Source organism: Pinus tabuliformis, chromosome 1_1 (genome assembly GCF_031772625.1).
Source record: "Pinus tabuliformis cultivar Carrire ecotype Pingquan chromosome 1_1, CPIR1, whole genome shotgun sequence".
Classification (NCBI taxonomy): Eukaryota; Viridiplantae; Streptophyta; class Pinopsida; order Pinales; family Pinaceae; genus Pinus; species Pinus tabuliformis.
Window position 1 is genome coordinate 127,245,020 of NC_142297.1, and position 13,706 is coordinate 127,258,725.

At 40.9% G+C, this 13,706-nt stretch overlaps 1 protein-coding gene across 3 annotated transcripts in view; it reads right to left on the reverse strand.

Annotated features, from left to right (window-relative positions):
* The window catches only part of LOC149211970 (putative triglyceride lipase), a 532,620-nt gene that overhangs the window by 419,753 nt on the left and 99,161 nt on the right, over positions 1–13,706 (reverse strand). The window lies entirely within an intron of this gene.

Sequence of the window (13,706 nt, forward strand, 5' to 3'; positions counted from 1 at the left end):
AAAACCCAATGTGGGAAAACCAGTGGAGTAGATGAGGGTTTTATTATTATTATTATGCAGCAGTGAAACCTGACTATAATCTCGATGCCCTAAATCGGGAAATCCTCAGCAAATAATTTGGCCAAAATTATTAGACATGATTTTCTCTCTCTCCACGAGTAATCTTGACACAACTAAACTCAGAAAATTGGCCCTCAAGAACCCCCTTGCGCAGGCCCCTACATAGTGCTTGTGAAAACCCTCACATAAACATCATGAATCTACCTCTGATCAAGTCGCTTTGTCCATTGTTGCTACTCGAAGCGATCCTCCAACCCTCTAGGAAATTATCCCGACCTCTAGCTACTGAATCGTGTTGGAAAATGTGTAACTAGGTTCGGTCTTCATGAATATGAAATGTACTTTTGAGCCTTGTATATTGTAAAATGAAAGAAAAATTATTATTGTTATTTTTGTAGCATGGGTTTCATGCTCAAGGTCTTTTATTTTAGAGGTTAAGCACCCATTGAGTGCTTCTAGGGTTTTTCCTAGGGTCAAGATGTCAAAAGAGTCATTATCATATTAAGAAGAACCCATCAGGCACATTGTAACTTGTAAAAAGAATTTTTTTGTATTTAAAAGTGTCAAAATACCCTCCAAGACCATGTCAGCGAGGCAGCTAAGAAGTCGGCCTCAATTAGAGCATTTCGTCCACCTTGGAAGCCTATACAGAGGAGGGAACTCGACCTCTTATGGACATCAATAATTCTCTCATCATTAAAGTGAAGGAGAAGAAGAAGAAGGCTAGTGAAGAAGGAAGAAGGATGAAGGACAAGTGTTTGGGTTATTTCTTTCTCTTTTCACACATGCAAAGGAAGGAGGCTAGGGTTTTGATGTTGCAAGATTGAACTTGGAGAAATTGCAAAAAGAAGGTCGAACAAAGGTCTATTAGGTCATCCTCAAGCCCTAGAAGAAAGAGAAACTCAAGCCAAGGTCAAAGGAAGCCAAGGTCTATTAGGTCATCCTCAAGCCCTAGAAGAAAGAGAAACTCAAGCGAAGGTCAAAGGAAGCCAAGGTCTATTAGGTCATACTCAAGCCCTAGAAGAAAGAGAAACTCACAGGAAGGAAAAATGAAGCCTTGGAAGCCCTAAATTTCCTCACATGTGTGGAGGGAACAATTGTTGCAGGGGCCGAAAATTTTAGACTTGCTGTAGAGACCGAAATTCTGTAGCTCGGGATCGAAATTGTGCAGCTGGAAGAGATTTGACTGGGTTTGACTTGGACAAAGGAAGCACATCATCAAGAAGGCCGGACTTGGTCTTGGAAAGATATTGGTCTTGGTCTAGAGGTCTTGGAATTCATCATTCGAAGAATCTATTGTGCTCCAGCTTTTGGATGAGGATGATGCAGTTGGTCTACCATGCCCAACTAGCTCCACAGTTACACCTTACACTTGGCAGATGTTCCAGGATGCCTCCTACTGCAGATGGAGGGTTTTTGTCATCACTCCAGCCCTCTTAGATGGTCTCAAAGCATATTTGATCCATTTGGAGACCCATGAGAATGTCCTTGTGCCCCCACACCCACTTGGGAGCACCACTGGATAACAAGGGGCCAACCCCTTGTCCACCATTTTTGGAGTCCATTGCTTCATCATGGCACCCCTTGGACTTCATCAGACCTCCTCAAAGGCCCAACGACTCACTTTGTTGATCATTCGACCCACTTGAGAGGCTTATCTTTACATTATTGAGCTATTTGGTAAGCTTGTCACCAAAAGTTTTGTTATTATGCACATTATTTTATTTTAGGGGTTAAATTAGGCCTAATTAGCTAAATCGAATTCATTAGAAGGTGTACAAATAGAAGTGTGATGGAATCATTTGATCATCATCACTTAGATTGGATCATTCTCTCTTGTGAGATTTTCGCTATTCTTTTTGGAGGACGAAATTGGATGAATGGATGAATTTTGATGTTTGAATTTCGTCATTCTTGTCTTGGAGCTTCTATATTGGCATATAGTGATGATTGGATATACTTGTTTTCACATGTAAGTACTCTTTCAATGCTATTTTGTGATTTTCCTATGTCACATGCATGTTGTTAGGGATTTTCACTATACTAGGCTGAAATTTGTTGCTTTTCTTGCGTGAGATGGTGGAAATTTGTCTCTTTATAGCGTTGCATCATGTCATGGGCCATGTTTGAATAAGTGAATATTCCTAGAGATATTTGTCAAATTTTATCTTGATAAGTCATCATATATTGCATATCGAAGTATAAAGACCTTAAATCAATTATCACATGCCCTAATTGCCATGCGAAATTGTTCTAGAGGCCTCCTTGACCAAATGAAATCATCTCAAGCATTGGAATCTCCTTGACTCCATTTCTCCCAAAGTATTAAGCACTGGTCTTCCATAGATGATCACCAAAAGTATATTCTTTATCACCTCTCTCTCTTTCTTCTAGGCCTAACCTCCATAGGGGACCTAGCGCATCAAATTTCTCACAATCCACTCACCAACGAAGTTCTATCTCCTAGCCTCTACTACGTTTTTGTGTCTCTTAGGACCCCTCCAAATTTGAAGTCATTCCGACAATGGGATCTTGAGATATTTCAAGCACTATTTCAAACCCTGCATGTTATTGCTCTTGTTGAAGGCCTAATGTACATCTGTAGCACTTGTTCCTTATTTAATGAAGAAGCCAAAGGAACACTAATCTAGATGTCCTTGCATACCCTAAATGCCTTATTGAAGACGCCCTAATCCTATTGAGGTTGAAGGCCTAAGTCTATGAAGAAGAAGTCCTAACATTGTCCAAATGATAAAATCTTAAAGGCATCCATGGATAAAATAATAATGACAGTTCATAAAATATAATTTTATGGATTGTTGCCATTGATGTCAATATGGCATTGTTGAAAATGGAAAATGTCCTAACCCCTTTGTGATCTTGCCCTAACCTCATGCAAACCCTAAGACAATTCCTATGTGCATATGTCCATGATACCCTAAGCATGAAGATTGAAATATAATGACAAACCCCTAGCAATTTTGTCATTATGACATCATAGTTGAATTGTTGATGCATGATCTAATGATGGATGAAGAAGCCATTTGCTCATGAAACCCTAGCTATATATCTCATATACATCCTAAGACACCCTACATGTTATTGCTCTTGTTGAAGGCCTAATGTACATCATGTAGCCCTTGTTCCTTATTTAATGAAGAAGCCAAAGGAACCCTAAATGCCTTATTGAAGATGCCCTAATCCTATTGAGGTTAAAGGCCTAAGTCTATGAAGAAGAAGCCCTCATGGAAAAATTACCTCATTTAAAAGTGGAATTGGCATAGGATTGTAGAGGACATTTTCCCCTTTCCAAGGGCTCACCCTCTAACTCCTCATAGGCAGGGTGAAATTGAATTTATAAGATAGAAAAATCATAATTTTTGGTATGCTGACTTGTGTAGGCTCATGTTCCTTGCACAACTGACGTGTCTATTCATTATAACTCTAATCCAATATATATTGACGTCCCAGCACCTCATTTCAACCATCATTTCCGTGAAGAATACAAAGAAGCAACATAGAAAAAGGAAGGAAGCAAAGGAGATCAAGGAACATCACTGTTTGGGCAATTTTCTACTAAGGTATCCTTTTGGAGCTTGGACCTGGAGTTACATACTTCAGATCAGTGAGAAAAGTCCTATATACCTTGGACTTGTGATTAATGCTTAGGCAATCTTTCAAGATCGGATCAAGGATAGTCCAAACAGATCAGATTTGTGTGAAGAAGCTCAATAATCTGTGGTTAATCTTCTGTTTAGGGCCCGGACCAATAAAACATTAACACTTCGGACCTATGGAATACAAGGTCAATTATGTGCATTAAAAACTCGGATTGTTGAGCGATCAAGCTCGGAGCAGTCACCTGGAGAAGGAGTATAGACCTTGGACCACTGATAGGTGTAGACAGTCTACTTGTGGAAGGTGCTCGGGATAGTTAAAAGTAAAAGGCTAACCAGTGGGACAGTCTGCCTAGAACTCGTTTGCAAGATACTGCATCTCGGACTATATAACAGTCATAACCTCAGCGATAATCTTCTGACTTGTATAATAGCTTAGACCATACTATAAAACGAGTGAACAGTAGTCACATATCTTGATCTAAGTGACAGTTTCAAGGCTCAGACAGTGTCTATAGAAGCAAAGACCTGGAGGACTCGAACTTATGATTTAGAACTCTCTTCTTACCTCGGACTTCGGATTACTATTTGTAAAGCTCAGACTTGACCTATGATTGCATTCATCCTTGGACAGTGGACAGATAACTCAGTTTGAGGAGCTCGGATCTCTCTCTACCTCAGATTACACCTGTTGTGAAGCTCCAATCTGTGGAAACTGTGATAGCATTAGGGCTCGGTCAGTCACCCTTTTTTGAGGCTCAGATTAATAACAAGTAGTGCACAGTTTAATATTGGAGCTTGGATAGGTGTGAGAATAGTCACTCACATTCTTGGATCTGATGAACGATTGCAATCCAATGGTATATCTCAACAACAGCTCCGTAGACAGTCACTCAAACTTAGACATCACTGCTCCCTCTGTCGTTGACAGATTTCGATCTGGAAATCCTACCTCTCTGTGGACTCACTCAGAGAGAGATTTACCATGAAAATCTAGCACTCTGGGCCTGAACTACGCAATCCCTCTGAGGATCCGAATTACTGCCCCTGCAGGAATTTCGAACTACCTTTCTCCTTCAGCGTTGGGCTCTTCCGGTACAATTCTCTTGTTTCACCTGTTGTGCTGATACCATGTGAAAATTTGGATGCCCAAATTCCTACCACAACCACTGATTAAATTTCTCCTATTTTTTAATTACTGAACCAAATTATTTATTGATTCCTACAGTAAACGCTAAAACGAATACACGTCTTCACCATTTAAATAAAATACGGCAACATGAAATTGAACAATAAAGAAATACACACCACATCTACACAGTTATTTTTGTACAAATGTGCATGGAAAAACCCAATGCAGGAAAATTGGTGCAGTAGCTCTTAGGGTTTTATTAATATGCAATAGTAATTTCTAAATACAATCTCTGGATGTCTTCCCGGCAATCCAGTTATAGAGAATATCACTAACAGGGAGATAAGTGAGGTTACCTCAAACTATCATTGGAAATCCTCGCAGATCCAGCCACTGAATGAACTGCCCCTGCCTACCTCTGCACAATCACTGCGTCAGCCCAGCATCACCGCTTCAGCTGATCCATTTGCTGCCTAGGAAATTCGATTTGCACCTCTTGGTCTCACACCCTGGCTTCCAACTTTTGCCATCAATTCCTTCAGCAAATTTTCGGATTCCCTCTTGGCTTCTGCGGTGCCTCTGCGTGGCTTTGCGTTAGCCTCTCTAGCTCTGCATTGCCTCTACTGGATCTTGTTGGAATTTCTAAGGCTAACTGTTAGATTTCCTTTTTGTACTTTCTGATTTATTTCTTCCTACTTGTTCTGTTAATTAACAAGTTATTTACCATGTAAATATTGAAGATAAATACAAGTACAGTCTCAACACATATAGATCATCAACTGAGGGAAAAAAAAGCACACAAGTGACACCGTTATTTTTGGACTAATGTCCCCAGAAAAACCCAATGGGGGAAAATCGGTGCTGCTATCTGAGGGTTTTATTATTAAGCAGTTTCATAATACAATCTAGGTGCCAGAAATGGCTCACCCAACAGAGAATTCCCTCGACAGTAATACCTCTCAGTCGGAGACAGATATCAGCCCCAATCTTCCCCACAAAATCTCCCAGTTTCAACCTCTAGGGTCTGCGTCAACCTCTCTGGCCCAGCATCAGCCTATTTGGCTCAGCGTCAGCCTCTCAGGCCTATGTGTCAGCCTCTAGAGTCTCTACGTCTCTACGCTGACCCTCCTCAGGCTTTGCGCAACTCTTGGCTACCTCTGCGTGGCCTCTGGCTACTTCTGTGTGGCCTTTAGTGGCCTCTAGTTGGCTCTGCGTCAACCCTCTCCCGGATTCTGCGTTGATGCTCCCGGTGCTATCTCTACCTCTCTGCTATTGCATTCACTGCCCCTCAGCTGCAACTCTGATCACTCCTTCGATTTCCGCAACAAGCCATGCCCCAGAAAATCGAATTCTTGATCAACTCGATGTGTTCTCCAAGTGACCCTCAAGCCTCCTCTTATACTTTTCTCATTGACAATTCAACGGCCGAGATTAAGTCCCTAATCAACGGCTAAGATTAGATTTGGCTTGATCCACGACTTTTGGGCCATTCTAACTCAGTTTTATATTAATTCACATTAATATTTTATTTTCCCTATGTTTAGACTTAGGGACTCCATTAAAAATATTAATTATTTTAATATCTCCCAAACTAGTTAGATTTACCCAAACCATTTCTGGGCATTGGAGATCTCATGTGCTTTAGCCTCTCAACCAATTTTCGTGGCTAGAGCACATCCAATGCTATCCCAAATCAACACTCCCTCTTAGCGAGCACTATGCTCTAGTAATACTCCTCACTGAGCATCACCTTGATCATCCGGCATCGGTCCCTATGTTGATGCTAGGCCTGCTGACCAACATCCTCTGCACTGTTGCATCATGTACTGCTACCCATGGCCCTGCCACTGCCACTGCTGCGTCTATACGGCAACTCCCTCTACATCCATGTTGTTGCCCATGGCCCCGCCACTGCCACTGCTGCATCTACACTGCAACCCTTCTCATCATGCTACCCATAGCACTGCCATTGCTAGTTGTTGCACTACAACTCAGTTACTAAGAAGTAAGTAACTGATCTCCCAACTCTGACATCTCCGTCAGGCTAGAAACACTCCCGATGCTGAAGCTCCCTCTGTCACTTCATCCACATCTGTCTCTACCGACATTTGCCAGTCCTGCTACTCCTCTTCGGGGCTCTCGTAGCAGGGTATAATGCAAGAGGTTGGGTACCTCAAGGATCCTGCCCCTCATCACCTGTAGCCCATCTGACTACAGCTCGATGTCTCCCCACTTCTTCTCTCAAGGTGCATGAGCACTCATGGCACAGTCATCATCTGTCTCCACTTCTTTCTCCGCCCTTGCTGGCAGTCTTGGTCTCAGAAGCCTCTCCCTTGCTCCTCTTCCTCACTGGCTCGCATAGTGACCCAGTTCCCCACAGTGGAAGCATTTGACCTTGGAGAGGTCCTTCTTCTTCCGTTTCTCCTACTTTCCCTCAGATGCTAGCGCAGCATCCTCCTCTTCCTCCTTGATTCTAATCCCCTTGCCGTTGCTTCCCGCCTTGGTTAGCCTTCTAATGTCTTCTTGACGAAGAGCCGCCCACAGTTCCTCCAAATCTAGAAGGGTCGACCTGCCCAGTCTGCTTTGGACAAATACCTCCCAATCCTCTGAGACTGCGTTCAATGCGGTCCTCACCATCATCTCCTCATCCAGCCTAGCCCCTATGGAAGTCAACTGATCTCAGATCTCCTTCAATCGACTGAGGAAGGTGTCTATCTGTTCTCCCTTCTGCATATAGTATGATCGCCGTTGATTTTCCAGTAGCATCTTCCTCTGCACGGAAGCATGCTGATACAATTTCGTCAGGGCCTCCCACATCGCATTTATCGTGTCCTTTTTGGCAATATGTGGTACTACATGGTCCTTGACCCTGTCAAGGATGATGCTCTTGGCCCTTGCCATTCGCTCCTAGTACTTTTCGTTCTCATATGGGTCAATTGGGTTCGCTATTGTGTTCAAGGCAAAGTGCTTGAGACGATTCCTATCTAGAACGAACAAGATCTTGGCATTCCAGCCTATGAAGTTTGAGGCTCCATCTAGTTTGTCCTGATCTCTTGCCCCATTCACTGCCATTTCGTTGCTCCTCTTTCGACTCTTCCGAGTCTCTCTACTTCCCTCCTGGAAGTTCCCGGTGTGACTCCCTCTGAGACTCGATTTCCTTCCTAGAAACCCCTCTGCCAATGTTGAGATGCCCCCACTCCGATCGTTAGTGCAGCTGCACCACTAATACAGATTTCTTGGCTAGAAATCCTCAGTAGCAACTCCCTCCTCCTTAGTCTTGCCCTGTTAGGTACTGTTTTGACCACAGTACCCCACCAACTTCATTCCACAACTTACCCATAGCATCTTATGCCCCAGCAAACTTAAGGTTAGAGCCTCTAGGCTCTGCGCAATCCCAGCACCAGCGAAATCCGCACCTCCTGGCCACAAGCCTCAATCCTCCCTCACTAAGAAAGATGACCAGGCACTACGTAGGTCAAGTCTGCTCCTCTCTGCCACTGCGCTAATCCTCTTCTCGGCTCGAACTGATGACGCAGGCACTACGTCACCCCTTCCTTGCTGCTTTTCAGCTAGCAACAACTTCTTTCACTCGGGACATTTGTTTCTATTGTTGCTGCTCTGCTCAGCTGATGCCCTCAATTATCCTGTGAACTGCAACCACCCTCTGATACCATGTTGGAATTTTTAAGTCTAACTGTTAGAAATCCTTCCTATACTTTCTAATTTATTTCTTCCTACTTGTTCTGTTAATTAACAAGTTATATACCATGTAAATACTGAAGATAAATACAAGTACAGTCTCAACACATACAGATCATCAACTAAGGGAAAAAACAAGCACACAAGTGACACCGTTATTTTTGGACTAATGTCCCTGGAAAAACCCAATGCGAGAAAACCAATGCATCTATCTGAGGGTTTTTATCATTAAGTAGTTTCATAATACAATCTGGGTGCCAGAAATGGCTCACCCAACAAAGAATGCCCTCGGCAGTAGTACCTCTCAGTCAGAGACAAATATCAGCCCCAATCTGCCCCATGAAATCTCCCAGCGTCAGCCTCTAGGGTCTGTGTCAGCCTCTCTGGCCCATCGTCAGCCTATTTGGCTCAGCGTCAACCTCTCGAGGCTCTGCGTCAGCCTCTGGAGTCTCTACATCTCCCACGCTGGCCCTCCTCAGGCTCTATGCAACTCCTTGCTGCCTCTGCGTGGCCTCTAGCTGCTTCTGCATGACCTTTGGTGGCCTCTAGTTGGCTCTGCATCAACCCTCTCCCAGCTTCTGCGCTGATGCTCCCGGTACTCTCTCTGCCTCTCTACTACTGCATTCACTGCCCCTCAGCTGCAACTCTGATCACTCCTTCGATTTCCTCAGCAAGCCCTGCCCCAGAAAATCAAATTCTGGATCAACTCGGTGTGTTCACCAAGTGACCCTCAAGCCTCCTCTTATACTTTCTCGTTGACAATTCAACAGCCGAGATTAAGTCCCTAATCAACGGCTAAGATTAGATTTGGCTTGATCCATGACTTTTGGACCATTCTAACTTAGTTTTATATTAATTCACATTAATATTTTATTTTCCCTAAGTTTAGACTTAGGGACTCCATTAAAAATATTAATTATTTTAATATCTCCCAAATTGGTTAGATTCTGCCCAAACCATTTCTAGGTATTGGAGATCTCATGTGTTTTAGCCTCTCCATCAATTTTCATGGCTAAAGCACATCCGATGCTATCCCAAATCAACAGATCTCTCTCTCTCTCTCTTCGCTGCTTAGTATTCTCCGACCAGGAAAGATTTCCCTTCGGATACTATCCTTGCCCCTCACTGCAAAAGATCACTATCGAAAATCTTTCTGGCAGCTGCTCTGCTTCAGAAAATCGAACTTCTGATCTCCCCTCTGTGTGCACTTTGTCCTCCAAGTGCCCCTCAAGCTTCTTCTTATATCTTCTTGTTGGACAAACATCGGCCCAAATTAACTTCTAATCAATGGCTTATATCATTTTGGATTGATCCTCGTCTTCTTCCAGAAGTTACACCCACAATTTAGATTAATACCCATTAATTATTTTAATTTCCTAAGTTTAGACTTAGGGTCCCATTAAAAATAATTAATTATTTTAATAACATTGTCTCCGGGTGGAATTTCCCAAAACAATTTCTGGGTATTGGAGAATGCATGTGTCTAAGCCTCCCTGAAAATTTTGAGACTTAGAGCACATCCAATGCTACCAGAAATCAACACCACCTTCAAAGATACACTCTCGACAGATGGGCGAGGGGACATATGACTGGCTCAGGGAGCAGAGAACATCTAGCACAATATTGGCTACACTAGTGGCTATCGAGGCTACTGGTTGTTGGTTAAAGACAAATCTAGGAGAAAACTTCTCCTATGGGGTCACCCATTGGTGGTGTGTAATAGGATCACCATTGAGAAGCTAGTAACAAAGAAGTAGCGCTAGACACCGACTTAAACTGATATCCACACCTGTGTAGTTACTTTGATTCGTTTCCAAATACAAATCGAAAGCTAGCCGAGTTATTTACTTAGAGAAAGAGTCGCTTGTTGGACATGGAGCCAACTGCCATCTCAAAGATTTAAAGCCACAAGCCAGTCACAATTTTTTCATAACGAAGCCTTGATGACAGAATTATAAAACAACTAGAGCTCTTACATGATGCCGAAGTTAACCAACTATATGTTTCCAAAAGAAAGCCTATTATTGAAGCGTTGAATTCTGAATGATACATTGGTGCACAAGTTTTGGTAAAAAAGGAAGGGAAACAATTTTATAAACTAGAAAAGCGCTTAAAAGTTTTAATTATTTTTTAAGTGAGAGGATTAAAAGGTTCATTTAATGATTAAGAGTATCCCCTAAAAATATTAAGAAGTCATAAAAGGTCGTAGTTTAAAAAAAAAAAAAAGATGATTTAATGATCATCATCAGAAATTGGTATGTTATTTTGGATATGAAAAGGTACATGGTTATACAATGTTTATATTATTTTTGAGTCAATATATTATTTAACTTGAGAATTTAAATTGAAGTCAACTTTATAAATTACAAAAGAAGATATGAGGGTAGTCCATTAAATATGATTTCAAGTATAGTTTTGTATGGTAATGTTGAGAGTCTGGTAAAAGTCAAAGTAGAGTGGTGAAAGGTTTGGAGAGTTCTTTGATGTGAGGAGTCAAAAGTGAAAATTGAAAGTTTGACAAGTTGAATCAAAGTCAGAGGTTAGATTGAAGTGTCCAAGCCAATATTAAAGGTGCATGATCACTGTTACCGAACACCCTTATCATTATAGTATTTGAAAGATGGGTGCATAATCATTTGTACCTGACACTTTTGAGTTTATTCTTCAGCAAGCGAGCGTGAATCAACAACTTTAAAATGGGAAAAGAAGGAAGAAGGCTACAAACTGCTAATCATGAAATCGAATTGCTGCAACAAGGTCTTGAGGATGCCTTGCAAGAAATAGACAGACCACAGAAGCAAAATAATTCCATGATAGGCAAATTTGCAGAACCAAGATCAAGAGATAATAAACTCTATCATGAATTTGTTGGTTTCACCAGACAATGCATCAACGCATTAGAGGAAAGATTAACATCACTTAATCAATGGGTAGATGATATTTTCAAATTCAAGATCGAAGGGACAAATTAATAGAATCATTGCAACAAGAATTAGTGGCAAAAGGAAATTTGTTGTTAGCACTTGAAAGTGAAGTGAAACTCATCAAATCAAGAGAAAGTCAAGTGTAATGTAGTTTGTGATACTAGTGACCTCATTCAGAAGAATATTATTTCTATTGATACTTGTCATTTGATCGATGATGATAATGCTGATGTACATATGTCTCTTTCTTGTTTTCAGGCTCCAAATAATGATTCTTATAAAGATAAATATGATCAATTGGGTTATTTTGAGAAGCACACAGAAGGGATTGGTGCCAAACTTTTAAATAAATGGGTTATAATGGAAAGGGTCTAGGAAAAAGAGTTCAAAAAAATCAAAAGCCCATACAAATATATGCAAGGGCAAGGAATGAAGACCTAGCTTATGAAGGAAAAATGAGCAATGCAGCTAACAAATTTGTGAAATGAGAAATACTGATAGTAGGTGAGCCATATACAAATAACAGTACAATAAATCAAATGAAGAACCATGAACAAAATTGCAGTCATTGTGGAAGGAAAGGACATGTACGAGAAAAATGTTGGAACCTACATTCCTGCAATATTTGTGGTCCTACAAATCATGGTCATCACAAGTGTTGGAATAAAGAAATATCAAATCCCCATATACAAGTACACTGTGGTTGATTAGATGTGAATGGATGGCAGAAATTCAATTTTATGTTGAAAAGAATTTACAGGGACATACCTCCAATTGTACAACAATATCTCCCATATAAAGTTCATGAGTTAGTTGGTCCCCCAAAAGTTAGTTGTCATTAAGGAAAGAGTTGTTTCTTGAGTCAAATGAAGCATGAGTATTTCTTGTAATGGTTCGTGGTAATCCGAAAACCACTTTGTAATGATAGATGGAGGTTTGTGATCAGCTAAAACCACTTGATGTAATGATTGGTTTGTGGTAAGTCGAACCACTTTGAGGTTAAGGATGAGAAAACCCCGAGTATGAGGTAATGTAATGGTTGAAGGGTAATCCATAGAAAACCCATGGGAAGGTCAAGGGTAAGCTAAAGAAATCCTTGATATGAAGATGACACAGTCAAGATGATTAACTCAAGATCCAGAATTTATGCAGCGTATAATGATGACAGGTGAAGATACAGAAGACTGAAGATGCTGCACAGTGCACGAGAATAAAGATGAAGACAACTCAAGACATCCAAATTGAATCATAAGTATTCATTAAGGAGGAGTATGAAGGAATAATTCATACTTATTATATAATGAAATTATTAATAATGAAAGTACACTTACTCTAGAAGTCTATATTTTACCAAAGATGAGAATAATGAGAGAAGTTATGGATGGAGATCACATAAAATCAGCTGAGATATTCATACCGACATTATGAAGAAATTTGTGGAGATGGTTGACCCATTTAGCCATATTGAAAATTTTGTTATTAGCAGTGACACATGAATCTCCGATCACTCACAATTAATCACGAGTCAAACTCTGCTCTTCCCTCAAACGATCCGATTCAACTCTGGGCGAGTCAAACTTGCGTTGACTGAGTTTGACTTGTGGTCAACCCGAATTTGACTTGCGACTCACCGATTAATTGCGATTTAGGTGGCTGAGACAATTTTCAACTGTCAACTCGGCGAGCACGGGTTTTAACTTTTAGGGATCCCACATTTTTTGCTATGTGGTTTAGTTACGTTAAAAATTAAACGTTGGTCTGTAACTTACTTCTCACTTCTCAGGCCCGCAACTCATACATCAAGAAGGTAATAGAGTCGTAGTGTAATAGAGGCATAGTGTGCAGTGTGCTCTAGTGTAGCTTCAATGTGTGCTATGTCAAAGATTTCAGTAGCAAACCATTATCATATCATTTCAGCAGCAATCAAGAGATTCAGTTACTACGTTTTTACTGATTCGTATGCAATATTTTATAAACTTTTAGAAGCAAATGCTTTTGGTTCTATGTAGTCACTGGTAAGGAATAAGGACCTAGTACTTTGGATCATGTTTGGACTCATAACATATATGAGATACTTATTCATTCATGATATTTGGGACATCTATTGATATTATGCATTGTTTGGAGTCTGGACATGGCTTTGTTGAATATCAATGAACAATGTTTTTTTTTTTTTTTTATTCAATATGTGTATATCTTTATTTATTGAATTCACTGATTTTTTCCCAAATTTTCCCCGATCCGATTAAAACTCTTCGCTCTTTTGCCTCGCCG